This window comes from Rhinatrema bivittatum, chromosome 5 (assembly GCF_901001135.1).
Source record: "Rhinatrema bivittatum chromosome 5, aRhiBiv1.1, whole genome shotgun sequence".
NCBI lineage: Eukaryota > Metazoa > Chordata > Amphibia > Gymnophiona > Rhinatrematidae > Rhinatrema > Rhinatrema bivittatum.
In genome coordinates, this window is record NC_042619.1 from 13,196,756 (window position 1) to 13,214,113 (window position 17,358).

The 17,358-nt window shown below is 49.5% G+C and overlaps 2 protein-coding genes across 7 annotated transcripts in view; one reads left to right on the forward strand and one right to left on the reverse strand.

Moving 5' to 3' along the window:
* NUMA1 (nuclear mitotic apparatus protein 1) overlaps positions 1 to 17,358 on the reverse strand; it is a 503,280-nt gene that overhangs the window by 456,048 nt on the left and 29,874 nt on the right. For 2 of the 6 annotated variants that reach the window (XM_029602029.1, XM_029602028.1), the window contains exon 1: positions 1,081 to 1,238. The exons of 1 other annotated variant lie outside the window; for it this stretch is intronic. The gene's annotated coding sequence lies outside the window, so the exon portion shown is untranslated. Of the gene's footprint in view, positions 1 to 598; positions 826 to 985; positions 1,006 to 1,080; positions 1,239 to 17,358 lie in introns of those variants that run through there. 3 more of the 6 variants (XM_029602023.1, XM_029602026.1, XM_029602027.1) reach the window with 3 other exon arrangements.
* LOC115091808 (leucine-rich repeat-containing protein 51-like) overlaps positions 1,477 to 17,358 on the forward strand; it is an 89,825-nt gene continuing 73,943 nt past the window's right edge. The window contains exon 1 of the mRNA XM_029602031.1: positions 1,477 to 1,595. The gene's annotated coding sequence lies outside the window, so the exon portion shown is untranslated. The remainder of the gene's footprint in view (positions 1,596 to 17,358) is intronic.

The window sequence follows — 17,358 nt, forward strand, 5'->3', positions numbered from 1 at the left end:
AGGTAGGCATGGAGGTAAGCTGCAAGAAGCGGTAGATACTAACAAAAGCAATTTGCTTGGCAGACTGGGTGGGCAGTTTGGTCTGGGGAGGAAATGGACATGTACTCCAGTAATTAGACCAGCAGGCTTCCAACCAGAGAAGCCAGAGTTCAAATCCCACCGATGCTCCTTGTGATTTTGGGTAACTTGCTTTACCCGCCATTGTATCAGGGAGAAACTTACATTATGAACTTTATAGGGTCAGCAAAAATACACAGTATCTTTAATTGTCCCAAAAGAAGAAACTAAAATACATTAATGTATTGCCTCCATTTCAACATCAAAGTCTACCAAACCGTGCACAGAAAGATAGACAGTTTATTATTGCCCGCTTTCCGGTACTCAAAAGCGTGAAACAGCAATTATCAAATACCAAAACGTATGGGAATTTGGGGAGCAGGCTGCCAGCTTATACGCATGGCGGAATGCCACGCCCCCAAAATAAAAAGTGCGCCAACTCCCTTCAGACCACATCGTTAAGAACAGCCTATGAATCTCAATCTGCGGCTCGTCCAACGTCCTTCGGCAGCCTTCCAGATAAAAAAGCTCCTCTAATCACCGTTGGGATCATTCTAGAAGGCCTTCCTCGGCCCCACAGGCTCCTCTTCGGCCTTATTCTTGGCTCTAGGAAGGAGCGCGTTTATGAGAGGTTTGGTAGTCTTTGGAGTAAAAGCTGTGCGCTTTTTATTACGCCCAGCCATACACATCCTTATTTTTAACCCTTCCCTTCCGCGGCCTTAGTGAAAGTGAACATCGCCCACGCGACCTCGGTTCCCCTCTATAATGCGCTGGCAGTCACCAGAACCGCAAAGGTTCAAAACCGCCTCACAACAGGCTAGACTAGTACTGGTTCCGGACCCAACCCCCCCTCCTCACTTCCGGGCCTGCCTGGGTGGCGGGAAGGGGATCTAATCCCCGCACTCCGACGTCGCCGTGACACACTCACCTAGCCCGGCCCGCGCCGCTCTACACCTCCTCCGGCGCGCGCCACCCCCCCGCCGCTCCCACACGATTCAAACTCGAGCGCCGACCTTTCCCTACCGATTTCTACTGGCTGAGGCGCTGGAGGCGCGTCACGTGACCTCGCACGGGCGCGGGAACGACAGCCAGTCGCCCCTTTCTGGCTCGGCGCCCCTAGTGCGAGCTCTGCCGTGCCGGAAAGTTCTAGGCCTGGGGTGGGGGTGGAGCGTGGAAGGGGAGGGGAGGAGTTAAGAACGGAAAGAAAGCTAAAAACTACGATTCCCGATAGCCTACGAACGGAAGTCTCGTATGCTGAGGCCTTACTGGCCCGCCCCTCCCCTTGAATTTAGGTCTGCATTGCCACAGAGCTTTCCGCGGTGACGTTCCTGCTCCTCCCCGCCAACATTCCATTATTGTGCGCATGTTTGACAAGTGGCGCCGGTTGCCATGGAAACCATGCGCGCGTCCTCCTGGGCCGGCAGGCGTGTGCTGAGGGTGGAGACGGCGCGGCGGGGAGAGATCCATGTTAATCGGCAGCAGGGATGTTGGAGAGAGCCAGAGGCCCGGGAGCCCCGGCATACGTTATTTGTGGTTCGGTAAGTAACGAAAACACCCGGTAAGCTGCCAAGAGAATGTAGGCGGCCAGGGTGTTACGCTTTCCACTCTCGGTGCCGATGCCACCCAAGGGGGACCAAACCGGAATGATTACGCTCAGCTTGTCTTGGTCCCTGCTGACTAGAAGCCACCGAGAGGAGGATGCACGGCAGCTGAGCTATATTGCAGCCAGGAACAGATCGAGCCGTGTGGTGGCATGGCCACGTGGAGCGCTAGCTGCTGGACACAGGCTGTCTGTGCACCATGCATGCAGGCTGCTCCTCTGGGGCTTCCTGGAATGGAAAGCCAGCGGAGCCAATACACTCCTATGCATGACGCCTGGGGTCAGGAAAGGAGCCGCATGGGAGCCCCAGGACTTCTCTTCTGTAGCTATGCCTTAGTGCTTTGACCGAGTGATGTTGCACAGGCAGGTTTGTGGTTCTCACTCTTGAACACGCATATTCTGCACTTGTTATGTCTTATGATTTAGATCTGCCTCATGCCTTGTTCAGTGGTAGCTGATGGCAAGGTATATCCAGGTACAGGCCCTAGAGGGCATACAGTATAAGGGCCTCTTTTCCTCAAGCGGTTTCCTTCTTCTATGACAAAACAAGTTTAGAAAATAAGTTTATACCTGAGGTAGTAGCTGGTGCAGTGACATGCCCAAGCTCATAAAGCGTGGCAGTGGGAGTCAGACCTTGCTGGTTGTTAGCCTAGTCTAGTGGTTAGAGCATCACTCTAACCACTAGACTACTCAATGCCCTGCTTTTGGATACTTGCTTTACCCGTTTGTTTATCCATTAATTCACCAAACTTAATATGGCTCAGGGTTGTCATGTACCCTCCATCTTTTTTCCCCCACCATTGACCCTCTTATTAGGTTAAGGCTCAACTTATTGTTGGAAAACTTCATTGACTTGCACAGGGTATACCTTAATGAGTTTAAACTGAAATGCATGGAACATGATGGGGTAGATATTCAAAAGTCAGTTGATTAGCTAAGTTAGGCAGCTGTGTGTCTCTCTGGTTAACAGGCTGATACAGTAAAGCACAGCCATGGTTACCTGGCTTTTAACCCATTTTGGATGCATAAGGCATATCCGCGATTTAGGGTCAGCTTTTCCGCATCCTTACCGCTGGCCAAAAAGGCCACGTATCCCTTTCCGCCCACCGCATGTATATGACGTTAATGATTGGATTAGCTATTCCCTCCACTACAGTCACGTGCGCCCAAATTAGTCGCCCTTTTAACCAGCTCATTTACCGCATCTTTAACCTGAATATTTACCGCCTTCCCTGGCGTTAGTGTAGTGTTCAGTCAGCTTCGTACCGGACAGCAGTTGAGAAATGCGAGGCCCACCTGTGTGAGTAGTAGTGCATGAGTATGCGGACGTGATCACCCAGCATCCCTAATACTTTTATAATATAGAGAGACTAGCGGATTCGCTCGCCAGCCCGTGACTTGGACGTCAGAGGTCAGGCACTCAAGGCAGCGGTGCCTACAGCGGCTTGGACATCCACTGCCTTGAGCGGTCGGACATCCAAGGTCACGGCTTGGACATCCGGCAGGGCACTCAAGGCAGCAGTGCCTGCGATCATGGACGCCGCGACCTTGGACGTGCAAGGTCGCTGCTTGGACGTCCGGCCCGGCGCTCAAGGCAGCAGTGCCTACAGGCGGGAAGGTCCATGAATGGAAGCCGCGACCTTAGATGGCCAAGGTCACAGCGTCCGTTCATGGACCTTCGCGCCTGTATCCGGGCATCCGTGATCGGAGGCACCGCTGCCTTGAGCGCCTTGAGCTGCCTTGAGCTGCCTTGAGCGCCCGGGCGGATGTCCAAGGTCGCGGCTTAGACGTCCAGCCGGGTGCTCAAGGCAGCAGGGTCTGTAGAAAAGAACCATCCACTTACCTGGTGGAATGACATTTCAAAGGATAGGTACCAGCACACCCTGGATACTGTATAGGCGCTGCACACTGCTCTAAACAGTAAAATGGATTGCGAGCGCCTACCGCTTCATTGACGCGCTTTGGACGCCGCTTGGATTTACGTCTAATTTGAATACTGAACCGACTGGTATGCGCGCGGCAAACGAGCGGGCACCCAGCACTGCCGCACTGTTTTACGCGTCCTTACTGTAGCGGCCCGTAAGTTAGATGGGATATTCAACATGGCTGTGCTGCTGAATATCCCCATAGAAAATGCTACTTAGCCAGTCTTATCCATTTAATTAGCATTTTTATATACCGATAGGAGTTTGGAATATCTAATCGGTTTACAGAAAAAATAATGTAGCCACACGCTTTACAATAAACATAGAACGTTGGATAATAATACACATGCGAGAAGCAAAAGAACAAGGGGGGGGAATTAACTATAGGATAAGATCAAAGATGCATGACATCTGTAGGGAGGCTATAGAAGAGTTTTGCAAAATATTTACAATTGGAATGTGAGAAAGTTGAGGAGGGGGATGAGAAGAGAATGGCAGGAGCAGGAAGAGGGGGAAGGGAGGGACAAGGGCCAAAGGGAGGTCAAATAGGAGGGGGGAAGGGTGGATATTGGGTAGAAGCTGAGGGTGGAAGTGGGAGGATGGGTGCAAGATAAGGCTGAGGGGAAAGGGTAGATAAGGTCGAGGGGAGAATTGGGTAGGTGATGGTCATGTGAATGCTTGCTTGAAAAGCCAGGTCTTGAGGTTCTACTTAAATTTCTTAGGGCATTGTTCCTGGCGAAGGCTGGATGGCATTTTGTTCAGAAGTGTAGGACCTGCTATGGAGAGGGTGCGGTCTGCGGTGCATTTGAGCTTTGTGTCCTTGAGAGGGCGTGTGTAGGGTTGCCAACTCTTGGGTTCTGGAGGGTCTGCTATGGGTGCGGAATTGGAAGTGCTCAATGAACCAGGGCATGTTTTTGGTGGGTAGGGATTTGTGGATGACATTGAGGGTCTTGTATAGTATCCTGGAAGAGATTGGCAGCCAGTGCAGATGTTTGAGAACAGGAGTAATGTGGTCATTCCTGTGGGCATTAGTGAGGATACAGGCGGCCGAGTTTTGGAGCAACTGCAGGGGTTGGATAGCATTTTTGGGGAGGCCTAAGAGGAGGGAATTACAATACTCTAATTTGGACAGGATGGTAGCTTGTAGAGTTGTGCAGAAGTCGTTAAGATGTAGAAGGGGTTTGAGTCTGTTTAGAGTATGGAGTTTGAAGTAACAGTCTAAGGGTGGCGTTCATGAACTTTTTCAGGTTAAATTGATTGTCAAGGGTAACTCCAAGGCTACGAATGTGCAGGGCAAAGGTATGGGGGGAAGGTGTGTTGGGGGAGGGAGGGTGGGTTCAGATATATATTGCAGGGTGAAATGGCTAAGAGCTCCGTTTTAGTGGAGTTGAGTGCAAGGTGGTTGTCAGAGCAGGGAGCCGATTGAGGCAAGGGCAGATTCCCAGGTTTTCATGGAATTGGGTAAAGTGTAGGTGATGGGTATAAGGATCTGCACGTCATCCACATATAGGAAGTGCTGTAGACCAAGATCTGAAAGGAGGCGGCAGAGAGGCAGGAGATAAATATTGAACAAGGTGGACGAAAGTGAGGAACCTTGGGGGGACACCTTGCTCCAGGTTAAATGGTTTTGATTCAATATTCCCAATTTTTACTCTGTATTGTCTATTGGAGAGGTATGATTGGAACCAGCAGAGCGGGATGCCAGAGATACCGATTTCGTGGAGTCGTCATATTAAGATATTGTGGTTAACAGTGTCAAATGCTGAAGAAACGTCTAATAGAGCAAGGATATATGAATAGCCTTTGTCTAGGGCTTTTAGTTCATGGTCTGAAAGGGAGAGGAGGAGGGTTTCAGTGCTCTGATGTTTCCTGAACACATATTGGGAAGGGAAGAGGATGTAATTGTCTTCTAGGTATTTCATGAGTTGCCTATTGATAGTTTTCTCTAGAAATTTAGATAGAAAGGGGAAATTGGAGATAGGGCAGAAGTTGGCGGGATCGTCCGGGTCAAGGGAGGGTTTTATGATAGCTTGTTTAAGTTGGTTTGGGACTATACCAAGGGATATGGATGTATTAATAATGTTGGAGATTGGTTTGGAGATGATGTTAGGTATGGTGAGGAGAGTTTTCATGGGAATAGTGTCGGTGGGGTGCACTGAGGCTTTGATTTTTTTGAGCATGGATTCTATTTCCAGCACTGTGGTGTTTTCAAAGGAATTCAGTTTAGTTGTGGTGTGATTATAATTGAGGGTTGGTAGTGGTGTAATATACTTGGGAGTTGGAGAGTATACTGGGAGTGGTATCATTGTTATTAGTAACTGGGGTTTTAGGTGTTGGTGATGAGGCTGGGAAGCGAGACATGATTTTTTGTATTTTATTATGGAAGGATAGGGCGAGGGTTTCACAGTTAGCCTTGTTATCAGTATCTGGCGAGGAGGGGGGGTAGTTTTAATTAAGTTTGATACACATTCGAAGAGGGCTCGCATATTAAATTGGAATAGATAGATTCTTTAGGAGTAAAAATATTTTGGTTTTGTCTATAGCTTCACAGTAGGTGTGGAGATAGGTTTTGAATTTTTGTAATTGTGCTGGAGTGGGGTCTTTACGCCAACCTTTTTCTAATTTACGTAGGTTGATTTTCATAGTTAAGCTCTGGTGTGTACCAGGGCTTCTTTTTGTTAGTTGGGTAGATTACTCGAGTTTGGGAGGGGCAGACATTATTGGCAACTGCATTGGTTAGTTGAGACCAGGAGGAGAAGGCGGACTCAGCGTTGGTCAGGTCGAGTTTGGGAAGTTCCTCATTGAGGGCCGTGATGAGGTCTTCAGTTTTACAGGGTTTTCGGAAGTGAATGATTTTTTTGTGGTGTGTGGGGTTACTTGTATTTTTAATGGTACAAATAGTTTACGTGTGGAAGTGGTCAGACCAGGGGATCGGATTACATGTTGGGGGTCTCATCTGATCAGGGCATTAGTGAAAATGAGATCTAGGGTATGGCCTGCCTTGTGAGTAGGATCGGTGATTATTTGCGTGAAGCCAAGGGCATTCATAGATCCAAGTAGGGCAACACAGGCTGCTGATAATGGTACTGAGTCTACATGGAGATTAAAATCCCCAAGAATGATTGCAGGTTTATTAATGTCGATGTTTTTGGTGATATATTCGATTAAGGGGGATGGGTTGTTATCGAGAAGACCTGGGGGTACTTATGTTATGCAAAGTTGGAGATTGGGTGATTTAAACAGACCAATCTCCAGTTTGGGGGGTGGCGATTAACTCGACTTCCAATCTTAGGGGTTTTTTTTCAGCAAGAAGTAGGCTTCCTCCCTCTTTTTCTGGGTCTAGGGATGGAAATGTTATACAGGTCAGTCGGGAGTTGATTTAGTAAGATGGAATCTGTGTCCTTTAGCCATGTCTCAGTAATAGCACAGATGTCAGGAATATCGTCAGTGAGAATGTCACTGAGAAATGCTAGGTTGTTTTTTTTTTTACTATTGACTGAGTGTTTAGGAGAAGAATTGTGAAGGTGGTAAGTCCTATTAATTGAGTAATGGGGGGTGATCATGATTGGGAGCAGCGCTCTGTGGTGTAGACGAGGGGTTAGGGCCCAAGGATGAAGGACTTTAGGAAAGAAGTGCTTGAGAATGGGGATGGGGTGAGGATGCATGTTAAAGTATAGGTGGGGTATCCCCAGAAAGGTGTAGAGAAGGGGGAAGGAAGGGATGACCAGTGATCTCAAGAAGAGAAAGCAGAGTGGGAGGGGGTGGATGAGCAGGGTGATATGGTAGCGAGGAGAAGGGCAACGGGAGGGAAGTTGGGGGGATTAGTTTACTTAATGAGTTAAGTGTAGAGTAACATGTTATATCGCTAGATGAGCTATGAGTGAAGCGATTTAACAATTAGAGGCAATAAAACAGGATAGTGAGCTGAATCGCTCAAGGAACAAAATCAGAGTAGGGGAATAATTAATAGAGACATGAGCAAGTACAGTCATGCTAAGAATGCCAGGGAAAGGAACAGATGGTGTCAACAAATCCAGGGAGTCAGGTAGCATGGAGAGAAGAGATAGTAACACAATGTTTTTAAGGACAGTCAAGGGAGTACCTCAAGAGGGGGGCACTGGCAGGGGAGCACTAAGGTCAGGCCCCTTAGTCGCGCTCCTACAGCACACAAAGCCCGGGGTGCAACACCTAGGGTCGGCGCTCCTTTTTAAGTCGGCCTCTGGTGCCGATGAATGATGCAGTCCGGGGGCGGAACCAAGGCCGCATGGAGGGCGGGCAGCAGCGGGGGCTGTCGCAAGGCCTCGTAGCGGGGGTGGGGGCTCCTGGGACCCCGGCGGGTCGTTGCCAAGCGCACAGAACACCGGAGTCTGTGGCGGCGAGAATCAGGAGATTTAGGCCTACTATTAAGCAGGTCTAATTTAGCCTGGTACATTATCCATCTAAGGTGAATATCACTACTTAGCCAGATAACTTATCTAGCTAACTAACACCGCCCCGATCCACCCATTGCCCACCCACAACTTAGCCAGATATCTGGCATCTGAATATTGACCTCTTTATTGCTAGTCCACAGTCTCATGCTATATATCAAGTTGTCCATAGTTCCAGTATTTGGGTTTGTCCATGAGAAAACTGGATGTGTTATATGTTGCGATATCTTTTATTGAAACACAAGAGTTATTAAAACAAAGGCGGCAATTAACTACAGATCTGTCAGTAGTGGGCAGTACCCTGAAATAAGTAAAACAGAGGTCAGCAGCTAACTAGGTTTTCCTAAAGAGGAATATCCATGTGAAACAAACTTGATAGAGTTCTTTGATGAGATGGCCTTCATCTCGGCTGTCTTGGCTTTCAAACCAATCTGGATTCACTTCAGTCTGGCTTTTGCCCTCTGTATTTCACACTCTGTTCTACCCAAAGTCGCCAGTGACCTTGTGTACAAGGTTAAGGGCCTTTATACTCAAGCCTTATCTTCCTTGACCTATCTGCTCATTATGACATTATGGATCACCATCTACTCCTTGACATGCTGTACTCGATTGCATTTCGGAACTCTGCTTTACTTGGTTTTCTTCTTGCCTTTCCCATTGTGCTTGTATTTATTTGATTTATATTCCATATTTCAGGCACTTTAAAGTAGATTATGTTCAGGTACTGTATCCTCTGGGGATTCTTCCTCCACTGCTATTCCACTAGTGGTTGATGTGCCTCAAAAGCTCGGTCCTAGGCATTACTCTCTTTTCTCTTTCCATTTCATCCCTCGGAGCTCTGATCACCGCCCATGGTTTCAATGCAATTTTAATGCTGATGACTCCCAGATCTCTCTCTACCCCAGAAATTTCACTAAGAATTCTATCCCAAATCTCAGCCTACTTGTCTGATATTGCTGCCTGGATGCAGAGTACTGCCCGGTCCTGCAGAAGTTTAGTGTAAGGCGGATAGGTAACTAGGGCCTGTAATTCACTAACTCTGCGAGCTGAAGTGATTGCCAAAAAGAAAATCACTTTCCGTGTGAGATATCAAAGGTCACAGGAGTGAAGAGGCTCGAATGGTGGTTTCATGAGCCCACCCAAAACCAGGTTAAGGTCCCAAGAAGGGGCCGGAGGACGCAGTGGAGGCTTGAGGTGAAGCAAGCCTGTCAGAAAACGTGTTACAAGGGTTTGTACTGATTATAGGAACATCCACGACACCTTTATGGAAGGCAGCTACCGCACTGACATGCATTCTGATGGAAGAAGTTTTTAGACCTGACCGACAAGTGCCAGAGATAGTCCAAAAACTTCGTCATTGGACAGGTAAAAAGGGGTCAAGAGACTGAGAAGAGCACCATGATGTAAATCTGTTCCATTTGTAAGAGTAAGATTTTCTCGTGGAAGGCTTCCGTGAAGCAATCAAGACACGGGAAACTGGTTCAGAAAGGTTAAGTGGTTGAAGGATTAACCTTTCAACATCCATGCCGTCAGAGACAAGGCTTGAAGATTGGGGTGGCGGAGGCACCCGTCGTTTTGAGTGATCAGAAGCGGGTCTGTTCCCAAGGGAATGTACCTGCGAATGCAGAGATCCTGAAGTATTGGAAACCACACTTGGCGTGGCCAGTGAGGTGCTATCAGGATCATGGTTCCCTTGTCCTGATGTAACTTCACAAGAGTCTTCGAGAGAAGAGGAAGTGGAAGGAATGCATAAAATAGACCGGTTGCCCACGAGAGGGAGAATACGTCTCTCGGTTGAGTGTTTGCTGTGAATGAGAGAGCAGAAGTTCTCTACTTTGCGGTTTTGAGGAGACGCAAAGAGGTCTATTTGAGGATATCCCCATTGTTGGAAGACTGAGTTCGCTTCTGAAGGGTTGAGAGACCACTCGTGCTGTTGAAAGATGCGACTCAGCTTGTCTGCCAACACATTGTCCACTCCCGGCAACCAGGTGGCCCTGAGGTACATCGAATGGGAGAGAGCTTCCGCCCATATCTGTGCAGCTTCCTGACACAGAAGGAAGGAGCCCGTGCCTCCCTGTTTGTTGATGTACCACATGGCCACCTGGTTGTCCGTCTGGATCAGGATAACTTGATTTGAGAGGCGATCCTGAAATGCCCTGAGAGCATATTTGATTGCTTGAAGCTCCAGGAAATTTATTTGGTGTTTGGCTTCCTCTGGAGACCAAGATCCTTGTGTCTGCAGATTGGCCACATGGGCTCCCCAGCCGAGGTTGGAAGCATCGGTGGTGAGAGTTAATTGAGGGTCTGGAGCCTGAAAGGGCAAGCCTTGGAGGAGATTGTTCTGATTTCTCCACCAAAGCTGAATGCTTTGAGTCCACTGTGACCTTAGAGTCCACTGCATGACTCTCATGGCCAAACGGGCCATTGGTGTGACTTGAACTGAGGACACCATGTGTCCCAGGAAGATGAGAAAGTGGCATGCAGTCACGGAGTGCTGAGACTGCAGCTGGTGTGCAAGAGACACAAAAGTGAGAGCTCGCTGTCGAGGAAGAAAAGCCTTTGTCTGCAAGGTGTCAAAGTCTGCCCCAATGAACGAAAAGGTTTGAGATGGGACTAAAGAGGATTTGTCGTAATTGACAAGAAACCCTAATGAAATTAGAGTGTGTAAGGTTAGATTGAGGGACGACAGAGCAGCTTGCTGAGTGGGAGCCCTGAGTAATCAATCGTCTAGATAGGGGTAGACGTGAACACCCTGAGTCCTTAGGAAGGCTGCAACCACTATGAGGCATTTCGTGAAAACTCGTGGCGCAGACGCTAGGCCGAATGGAAGCACTCGGTACTGGTAGTGCTTGGGGCCTACTAGAAACTTCAGGTATTTGTGATGAGATGGAGTTATCGCAATATGAGGTCGAGAGAGCAGAGCCAGTCTCCTCGTTGTAGAAGAGGAAGAAGCGAGCCTAAGGTTACCATCTTGAACTTCTCTCGCTGGCGGTACTTGTTGAGGGCCCGTAGGTCCAGAATAGGACGAACGCCTCCTGATTTTTTGGGGATTAGAAAGTACCGGGAATAGAATCCTAGGCCGTGCTGAGAGTAGGGTACGGGTTCTATTGCCTTGGACTGGAGGAGGGAGACCTCCTCATCCAGAAGGATGGAGTGACCGGATGTTCTCCACGTCGGTAGAGGTGGGGAGTCCGGTGGCATGGAGAGAAAGTTCAGATGGTAACCTTGAGCAATTATCGCCAGTACCCATTGGTCTGAGGTGATTGAGTGCCATATGTTGTTGAAGTGGCACAATCTACCTCCCACTGGTATGTGAGGCAATGGAAGCTGGCTGTTGCTTTCTAAGTAGAAGTAAAAAACCTGAAGCAGGACCTGGTTGAGGAGCTGCTTGCGGCTTTTGTTTCCATGTCTGACTAGACTGGGCTTTTTGAAAATGTCTCGTGGAACGGGATCTAGCTGGTGGCAAGTAGGACTTCTTCGGGTGGAAGAATGACTTTTTAGAGTCCTTTCGGAAGGGCTGTTTTGAAGAGTAGTCAGAAGGCATCAGAGAGCTGTCTAAGAGTCTCATCATGGTCCTTAAGTTCCGCCACAGTCCATTGAATCTGTTCTCCAAACAGATTATCTCCTACACAGGGTAGGTTAGATAACTTGTCTTGTACCTCAGGGCGAAGGTTGGAAGACTTGAGCCAGGCCCATCTCCTTGCTGAAATAGCTGCTGCAGATACTCTAGTAGCAGTATCAAAGATATCATAGGATGATCTGATCTCATGCTTGCCTGTCTCAAACCCTTTGTTTACTAGGGTTTGGAGTTGCTCTTGAAATTGGTGAGGCAGGGAGTCTTAAATCTTGTATCTGCTTAAAAATGACCCTATTATATTGGGTCATATAGAGCTGATAAGCAGCAATTCGGGAGATGAGCATTGATCCTTGGAAGACACGGCAACCAATGGCATCTAGAAACTTCTGTTCCTTGCCAGGAGGAAAAGAAGTGTGAGGCTTTGATCTTTTTTGCTCTTTTCTGTGCGGATTCTACCACTACAGATTGGTGATCCAATTGAGGTTTTTGAAAACCTGGAGCTGACTGCACTAAATAGGTAGTGTCAGCTTTTCTGAGGACTGGAGCAATGGAGCCAGGATATTCCCAGTTCTTCTTGAGGAGATCCAGAAGAACCTGGTGGATAGGGATGGAGGTTATTTCCTTGGGAGCATCCAGCAATTGAAGCAACTCCATCATCTGATGTCTATCATCCTGTTCAGTCTGTAATTGGAAGGGAACCAATTCAGACATTTCCTTCACAAAATTTATAAAGGAAATGTCCTCTGGAGGAGAATGCTTTCTACTTTCAGTGGGTGAAGGTGGTGAAGGCAAATCATCGGTGTCTGGGGAGGAATCATCAGTCCCGGTATCATAGGGATCAGCACCTGTCCCTCTAAGAGCTAGAGGGGGGCGGGGTGGTGGGATACCAGAGGGTCCAGGTCTAGGCTCCGAAGGAATCTGAGGAATAATTGGAGGCACCGGCGCATGCATAGAGGGCATCGATGGATGGCTCGGTGGCGCGGGACGTATCAGCATCGATGGCTGAGGCAGAACTCCCGCTGGAGGGATGAAGAACGGTGTTTCTCCTCCCGATGACAAAGTAAGCGGGGAGGATACCGGAGCCATCGGTGACCCGGGGTCCATTGGTGGAAAAGCAGCAATAAGCGCTTCCATCCTGGAGAGCAGTGGTGTCAACGCTGCCGGAAACAGGTCGGTGGTCAGTTCCAGTACCGGTGTCTGTGCCGGAGGAACCTGGAGTCCTTGCATCGCCTTGTCGATGGCCTCCTGAACAATCCGGTCCAGTTCTTCTCGGAGACCTGGAGCAAGCAGCCCCGGCTCCGGAACAGAAGAAGAAGGAAGAGGCATAGCCGGAGGGATCACCGTTAAAGGCGGAGTCGCGGCTCCCGATACCCTATTGTGTGAGGGTTGCCGTGGTAACCCAGTCGCCGAAAAGGTCGGTGCCTTTTCTGGACGGGGTTTCTCTGGCGGATCCGACGATGGCGAGGTTGATGATTTCGCTCCCTCGATGGTCCAAAACTTTCAATGGAGATGTTTGTCTCTATGATCCCCTCGGTCCTGAGGGGGAGTAGAGGGTGTCGAAGGCCGAGATGTCAACGCCGGACGGTCACCAGGTGGTGGTCGATGCTGGTGCGAAGTTGAAGGAGCCGGTTCTGACAACGTCGACGCAATGGTCGGAGTCGGAGTTTGAGCACGGAAGAGAAGTTCCATCTTCTCCATTATGTCCTTGCGACCTTTTGGTGTCATTAAGATACATTTGGTGCAGATCAAGACATCATGCTCTCGTCCAAGACACATTACACAGACTTTATGGGGGTCTGTGATGGACATTGGAAAAATTACTTACCTGATAATTTCGTTTTCCTTAGTGTAGACAGATGGACTCAGGACCAATGGGTATAGTGTACTCCTGCTAGCAGTTGGAGACGGATCAGATTTCAATCTGACGTCAGCCCCTAGTACATATACCCCTGCAGGAAGTGCAGCTCTTCAGTATTCTCCTCGAAAAGCATTGTGGATATATGTGTGACTGACTGATTGATTAATAATTGTTAACTTGGATAACTTCATAACTTGGTTAAACGATAAAACTTGATTAACTTGATTAATTTGAACTGGTTGATTTGACTATAGCTGGAGACCGCCAGTGAACTCAACCGGAAAGCGTCGACACCCGGCAGGGTGGATGCCCTAGGAAAATGAAAAATGGCTTACCCTTGAATCATTTGAAAGACCATGCAAGACGGCAGCCAAGGTTGGGATGCTGAGTCCATCTGTCTAAACTAAGGAAAATGAAATTATCAGGTAAGTAATTTCTCCATTTTCTAGCGTGTAGCAGATGGACTCAGGACCAATGGGATGTATAAAAGCTACTCCCGAACCAGGTGGGAGGCTGCCCATGACCCACTTAGTATTGCCCTTGCAAATGCCGTGTCCTCCCAAGCCTGAACGTCCAGACGGTAGAATCTGGAGAAGGTATGGATGGAGGACCATGTAGCCGCCCTGCAGATCTCGGCAGGTGACAGCATTCTAGTTTCTGCCCAGGATACTGCCTGGGCTCTGGTAGAATGGGCCTTGACCTGTAGAGGTGGTGGTGGTTTGCCAGCTTCTACGTAGGCCGCCTTGATGACTTCCTTGATCCAGCGGGCGATGGTTGCCCACAAGGCCGCTTCCCCTTGTCTCTTTCCGCTGTGAAGGACGAAAAGGTGGTCCATTTTTCGTACAGGTTCGGACATTTTGCGGTCTGCCGATGTTGAGGTGGCGTAGACTACGGACTTCTTCCGAATTGTTCAAGCCATCCGTCGTTGGTAGTGAGATGGTCTGGATAAGATGGAAATGTGAGACCACTTTGGGGAGGAAGGAGGGAACCGTGCGTAGTTGGATGGACCCCAGGGTGAGCCTGAGGAACGGCTCACGGCAGAACAGTGCTTGTAGTTCCGATATGCGGCGGGCTGAACACACCACCAGCAAAAACACCGTCTTTAAGGTTAACAGGCGGAGGGGCAGGCCTCGGAGGGGTCTGAAGGCGGTTCCCGCTAGGAAGTCCAAAACGAGATTGAAATTCCACAGAGGTACCGGCCACTTTAGTGGTGGGCGAATGTGTTTGACTCCTTTCAGGAAGCATGACCTGTCCGGGTGAGAAGCTATGCTGTCACCCTCGCTCTTGGAGCCGTAGCATGACAATGCAGCCACCTGTACCTTGATGGAGTTAGGGACAGACCCTTCTGTAGTCCGTTCTGTAAGAATTCCAGGATCACGGGAACTGTAAATGAGCGTGGCTTGATGTTGTGGTCTTCGCACCAGGCTTCAAATACTCTCCAGATCCTTATGTATGTTAGCGATGTGGAGAACTTGCGTGCTCGGAGGAGAGTGTCGATTACCGCCCCCGAGTATCCGCTCTCTCAGGCGAGCCCTCTCAATGGCCAGACCGTAAGAGAGAATTGAGCTGGGTCTTCGTGGAGGATCGGACCTTGTTGTAGCAGGTCCCTGTGTAGGGGCAGGGGTAGGGGATTCCCTGCCAGCAGTCTTCTCATGTCTGCGCACCAGGGTCTTCTTGGCCAGTCCGGAGCCACCAGAAGAACCAGTCCCTTGTGTAGGTGTATCTTGTGAATGATTGCGCCCAGTAGGGGCCACGGCGGGAAGGAGTATAGTAGGGTTCCCGGGGGCCAGGGCATCGATCCCTTGGGACTGCGGTTCCCGCCTGCGGCTGAAGTATCTGGATACTTGGGCGTTGGATCTGTTTGCCAGAAGGTCCATGTCCGGTGTCCCCCACCGATCCATTATCATCTTGAAGGCTATGGACAACAACCTCCATTCTCCTGGGTCTAGACTTTCCCTGTTGAGGAAGTCTGCCGTGATGTTGTCTTTCCCGGCGATGTGGATGGTGGAGATCTCCTGGAGGTTTGCTTCCGGCCACGCCATCGGGGTCTATTTCTAGGGACACCTGTTGGCTTCTGGTTCCCCCCTGCCGGTTGATGTAGGCCACTGTCGTGGCGTTGTCCGACATTACTCTGACCACTTTGTTTCGAAGTCTGTGAGCGAACTGCAGGCAGGCTAGTCTGACTGCCCGCGCTTCTAGGCGGTTGATGTTCCATCCCGCCTCTTCTGCCTTCCACTGCCCTTGGGCGGTTAGCTCCTCGCAGTGTGCTCCCCATCCTCGTATACTGGCATCTGTGGCGAGTAGGGTCCAGGTTGGGAAGGATAGTCTTGATCCCCGGCTCATGTGGCTGGCCTGCAGCCACCACCGTAGCTGGGTCCGAACTCTGCCCGAGAGTGATAGACGTGCGGTGTAGTTCTGAGACCGCGGGCTCCACCGTGATAGGAGTGAGCGCTGTAGGGGCCTCATGTGGGCTCGCGCCCATGGCACAACTTCCAGTGTGGATGCCATCAGCCCGATGACTTGCAGGTAATCCCATGCTGTGGGACGAGGATCGTTCAAGGTTTGTAGCCGGTTCCACAGTTTTGATCTCCTTGTGGGGGTCAGGCTGACCTTGTCCTCTTTGGTGTCGAATCGGACTCCTAGGTATTCCAGTGACTGTGAGGGTTGTAGGGAACTTTTGTTTGTGTTGACTACCCATCCTAGGCTGTCCAGTAGAGTTATGACTCTCTCTGCTGGTTGCTTGGCGGCTTTCCTCCGGTGACTTTGCTCTGATCAGCCAATCGTCCAGGTAAGGGTGAACGAGGATTCCTTCCTTCCTCAGTGTTGCCGCCACCACCACTATTACCTTGGTGAACGTCCGGGGTGTTGTGGCTAACCCGAATGGTAGTGCCCGGAACTGGTATTTATTTAAAAATTTTTATATGCCGGTGTTAGTGTGTACATCACATTGGTTTACATTATAACAGTAGCTTGGAAAATACATTAAACAGGGAAATACGTTAAACAGGGAAGTAATAAGGTATGGGCCATGTGAACGCATAGAGAGGCATAGAAATATAGAGTAACTGGCAGAAGGTTCAGAACCTAAGAAGATAAGGTTCAGAGTGCCGATTCCTAACATATTGCAACTATTAATGGTAGTGACGGTTCAAGACTTTGAAGCGTAGGTAGCGCTGATGTTCCTGATGAATGGGGATGTGCAGGTAGGCCTCCGCAAGATCCAGGGATGTGAGAAACTCTCTTGGTTGTATAGCCCTTATAACGGATCGTAGGGTTTCCATGCGGAAGCAAGGTATCCTGAGGTGGCGGTTGACCAACTTGAGGTCCAGGATGGGCCTGAATGTCCCCTCTTTCTAGGGAACGATAAAATAAATGGAATAATGGCCAGTATTTAATTCCTGTGGAGGCACTGGGGTTATGGCCTCATGGGCCAGTAGTCTGGACAGTGTAGCTTCCACTGCCACCCTCTTGGAGGGGTTGTGGCAGGGGGACTCCAAAAACTGGTAGTACCCCTCCCAAATGATGGCTTGGACTCACTTGTCAGAGATTATTTCGACCCATCTGCGGTAAAATAGGGCTAGTCTGCCCCCTATGGCTTCTTCCCTTGGATGGGTCGGCTGAATCTCATTGTGGGGTGTGGCTGGGGCCCGTACCCGAGCTGGCTCCCCCTCTTGTTGTGTTGGGTCCAAAAGGACTGGTTCCTGCCCATAGGACGGGGTGCTTGATAGTTGCTCCTGTAAGGATTGAAGCGCTGCAAATTCCTGCCCCTGGAGGACCTGGGGAAGGGACGCTAGTTTCTCTTCGTCTTATCTTCCGGTAGTCGTGGCAATGGGGGTTTGCCCCATTTGTTGGCCAGTTTCTCTAGTTCGCTGCTGAACAGGAGAAATCCTTTGAAGGGCATCCTTGTGAGG